Genomic DNA, 5,000 nt, shown 5'->3' on the forward strand with positions numbered 1-5,000 from the left:
AATTGGGGACCGTGTAAACTGAAATTAACAATTGATGCAAATCAAGTCAAATCTTGGTTTTTGCCGGGGAGGGGAAAGCCGGAGTACTCGGAGAGAAACCTCTGGGAGCAGAGTAGACAACCAGCAAACTCAACCCACATATGACGCCGAGTTTGGGAATCTAACCCGTGCCGCTTTGGTGTGAGGCGAATGCTCACCCCACTGCGCCATACCTGCACCCCAACCGCACCACCAATGTCATGAAGCGATTAGATGCAGCGCTTCACCCATGCCAAACATTTGTCATTTGTGGATCTTCTTGAAAAGGATGAAGCCGTGTTTACATTAGTTTTAATATGTAGATTTACAGCCTAAAAGCGGAGCTCCGTTTCTAGCCCCAGAAAGCAATTTAGTGTATATGGAAATAATAACTATGCTTCTGCATAAAGTACAAAAGTAATCGTAATTAGCTATAGTGTATACAGTTTATAGTGATCAAACACCCTTGAGCTGACAGCAGAAAACAAACAACCCTTGTAAACTATAACCAACAATATTAATCAACAACTAAAACTGAAATTAAATTACATGCACAGTAATCTCTTTCACAACATTTTCCGTTTGATTGATAATCTTTACACCCTCTTTCTTCAGTTTAGAAAAACAGCAAAAATCACTAATTATTATAAAAAGTCAATCTAGAGCGTAGTAATTTGCTTACTCGACTGCCACTGGTTTCAAAGTCAAACAAAACAGCTCACGACTGGAGATCCATTTCACACAAAAAGCTTATATATCGAAAGGTATTAATGTAGTGTGGGCAGTCGCCACAGTAATGATGAGTTCAGTTCCACAATAAGCAGTTGTAACCTGCTACAAAACCGCGTGACAAACAAGATAAACGATTGTTATATAACTCAATCGCTATTGGAGAGTTTGACGAATGTCCGCGCAGGTTCGAGTTTATCAAACCGCTTTTCAAAGTCTTATCTGGCCAAAAAGAACCTAAACTGTCTTAAACATCACGGCCACCCAACGAGCAAATTAAGCCAAAAGCTATCGAAAGACGTTTCTAGGCTGAGCTTCCTTGTAATGTATAAAGAGTGTTTAAAGATTTGTTTTTATGATCTAGAAGAATTTCATCTGCTAGGATATCTTAGCTGAAAATTGAAGTGTCGGAAAATTTTAGGGAATTATCTCTTCATCTCAGAAATTTCTAGCTGAACGTTGCCCTCCAAGAACTTCCAACCGAACCATTTGCTCGACATGGCATGCATTAATTAAGAAGGAAAACACCTGAGAGCTAACCGTTGTAAATAAGTGTTTTGTCTCCCGCCGTCTATTTCTCTAAAGCCGTTTTATGGTGTTCTTCATTGAAATTCTTTTCTTCTCCTTCCTCGTCGGCTTCTCTCGAGGCTTTCTTCCTTTAAATTTTTCAAATTTCGTCGCCTCTTCTCTCGTGCTCTTTCAGTGGGATAAACGCGGGCTGCACAAAAGTTTCCAGCCAAGAAAATTCGGTCATCCGCGCCTCAAAGGAACCTCAAAGCTGCATTTGCAAGATTCCCCTCCCTTCCCTTTCTTAGTCTCCCATTCCACTCCCCCAGAGACTGTACGGACGGACGGAAGTTCTGTCAATCACGTGACAACCAAACCAAGGTTGACCGTATTCCCATAGGCCATTTCGGAACTGGGACGAGTTTCAAATTTGAACCAATCGATAAACTGACACCATCACATGAACGATAACATTGAGATTGGCCATCTGTCCAAGTTCGATGGTTTTTGGTCGAACAGAGACCAAGTTACGGACTTAAAAACATCCTTAAAAATCCATATAATTTTGAGGCTGCGTCCCCCGACACCACATAAACTCTTTAAAAAAATTATCAGATTTGGGACAACTGGAAAATCCTATAATGGACCTTCTATTTGGAAATAGGTGACGTGAAAATCAGCGTATTTGCCTATTTTTATGAATATTACAGAAATCGCAGAAAAAATTAAGAGCTTATATGGTTTAAATGGGGGACACAGCCTCAAAATTAGAGACGTTTGTATGGATTTTTGACTTTTTCGGACTCTTTCTTTGTTTGGCAACTTCGTCAGAGACTACGAAAACTCAACGGTCGCCCTGGGGTGTTGATTGATAAAGAGGTTCTTTTCAATCGTTTTATCGATTCATTTGGGACATTAACAGCCGCCTGACCTCGCTGGCAGGGCTTCAATTGCACGGCTAGCGGATTGAAATGAAAGAAAAACCTGCCCTTGGATTCTACGGTGGAATTTGAACAGTGGGAATATTTTAACCAGGAATATTTGACTGAATTTGGTGGCCTCGTGAGAATTGAGTGTTCATCCTTGGTACATGCATTTTACTATAACCATTGACAACCAAGGAACTAATAATGGCTCACTTCGTGTCAAATGTGGAAAAAAACCCTCACAGGAAGGAAGCGACCCCCAGTGGCAATAAGATTAGGCCTTTTAATTGAGAATTTTTTCGTAAAATTATCTTGTCAGGTCTCAGGGCTTGTCGTCCCATACAACTCTTATATTCCCTCACACTGAGCTTGGGGCACCTGTGGTACGGTGAGTGCAATAGGCCATTTCCGAGTTCTGGCCTGCCTCATCTTCAAAGCGAGTCTGAGTGCGAAGTTTTTGTTATGAAAATTAGTTTTTATTCATATGTAAAGTAGAACTAATTACCATCACAAAAACTTTGCACTTAGACTCGCTTTGAAGAGGAGGCAGACATGAACTCGGAAATGGCCTATTTGTAGTCTTTGCAAAAATCTTTATTCCAAATTGCCCGAGAAATATCATGTGCGACTTTGTAATATTTAGCAATTATTGAATGAGGCTGAGTAGGAAATGAAGAATTCTGCAGGTCGAGGAAGGTGTTATCCACCAAGGCCGAAGGCCGAGGTGGATAACATCCTCCGAGATCTGCAGAATTCTTCATATTCTACGAAAGGGTATCACACTAAGATATTTTGAAAATACGTCACGTCGTACTTGACAAATGGCGGGAGGTTTGGGTATGGGAGTAGGAAAGGAGAAGGATTGGGCTCGAAAGAACAAAGTTGTACCTTGCAAATCGAGGAAAAATATAGTCTCAGTACTGACGAAAAAAGATCAAATTAGTGAAGAAAAAACTTTTGAATAATACCAACAGCTGTCGGAATTGAGTGCAGACTAAGGTCGAGAATCAAACAAGGAGCATAGATCGGACATGAAAAGGGGATCAAATTGGAAAACAGTTTGAAGTGTGTGGAATATGCAACGAGTCAGAAAAAGGAGGGTGTTTTGCTAAAAGCAGGCCCGCGGCCCAGCGGCCCGCGGCCCACGGCCCGCTACGGCCCAGCGGCCCGGGATAGCCCGGCGGCCCAGTCCTCATTTTCCACGGTTTTTTGGTCCAGCGGTAAATCCACGCGCATGCACAAATCTGCATCGGGTTTGGGCGTGCAAAATGAACGACGGTGAGTTTGAATTCGTTTACCATTTTTTTCCCATTTTAATAATCATTTCAATCCTTTTCGATCCTTTCTTTTGTTACATGGATCTAAGTGAAAAACGTTCAGTGCCACTCTGTTTATTCGTCTGCTTACAGAACCCGATAGAGAGGAAGTCCATTCTCAAACGAAGTAAGTTATTTTCAAACCACAGTTTGAAGTTTCAAATTTCGTAACCTAAATAATGAGATACGTGAACTGCGTATTGTCACTGAGTTGCGTTTGTCAGTTTATTAAGGCAATCACATTCTCACTTTGTAATCAGATGATCTTTCGGTAATTCTGTGCAATGGCAGGCAACAGTTATGAACGACGGTAGATTTGCATTTCATGCTTTATTTGTGTAACTCTGAAAAAAAAAAGATTCGCAGTTCACATATCTCATAACTTATGATATTTTCACTTTCAAAATAACTTACATCGTTCGATAATGAAAGTCCTCCATTGTGCCATCGGTTTTTATAGAGAGACGAATAAACAGAGAATGAAAACGTTTTTATCAGAACAACATGCAACAAACAGAAACAAGGATTCAAATGATTAAATGGTAAACAACTTCAAACTCACCGTCGTCCATTTTGCACGCCCAAACCCAATGCAGATCTGTGCATGCGCGTGGATTTACCACTAGACAAAAGAACTGTGGAAAATCAGAACCTGGCCACCGGGCCTCCGGGCCGCTGGGCCGTCGCGGGCCGCTGGGCCGTAGCGGGCCGTGAGCCGCGGGCCGCTAGGCCGCGGGCCTGCTTTTAGTACAACCCAAAAGGAGGTGTGTTGATCATTCGTTCTGCGTAGTTGAGTATATGTACTTGACGAGACAAAGGTCCAAGTAATATGGGAAGGATGCGAGGCAGGTAGGAGAAAATTCATAAATGAACGTACGATGTACAATAAATCTGATTTAATAGAATAAAATTAAATCTAACACAGTCAGTAAACCTTATAATCTTGATTCGATGAAAAAGAAAGTTAATTATTACAAATTCAATGATTGTCCCTAGACGTATTCTGCGTATTAATATATTACGTAATAAATCCTGATATAAGGTATATTAATTGAAAATTTCAGCAGAAGTACGAATTAATTTGGAGTGTGATATCTTATTGGTAAGGAGCATGCTGTGAAGTTTGGTGGTGTTGCAGTACGCTTTGGTGAGTTTTGGAATGTGAAGGTTGTGGTATTTGCGGAGTATGCTTTGGACGATTTTGTCTGTGCGGATATGTTTGTTGTATCTGCTGCGGTAGTAAACAATCAGTGGACTGTTGTCATTGTTGTTCTGTGAGAGTTTGCGTCTTGTTTTCCGTTGTCTATTAATGCGAAATGGTCACCAAGGGTAGGAATTGTCACAAATGAGTTTTTCAGGGTAGTCAAGGTTGCTCAGTCTGTAGTTGAAGAGTTGTCGAGTAAATCTGTAGTCGTCAACAGTGGCAGAAAGTCTGCTGTATCGTGTAGTTTCTGTTTTAATGATGCCAGTGAAAACATGATGTGGGTGGTTAGACGAAAAATGA

Source organism: Montipora capricornis, chromosome 2 (genome assembly GCF_036669925.1).
Source record: "Montipora capricornis isolate CH-2021 chromosome 2, ASM3666992v2, whole genome shotgun sequence".
Taxonomy (NCBI): domain Eukaryota; kingdom Metazoa; phylum Cnidaria; class Anthozoa; order Scleractinia; family Acroporidae; genus Montipora; species Montipora capricornis.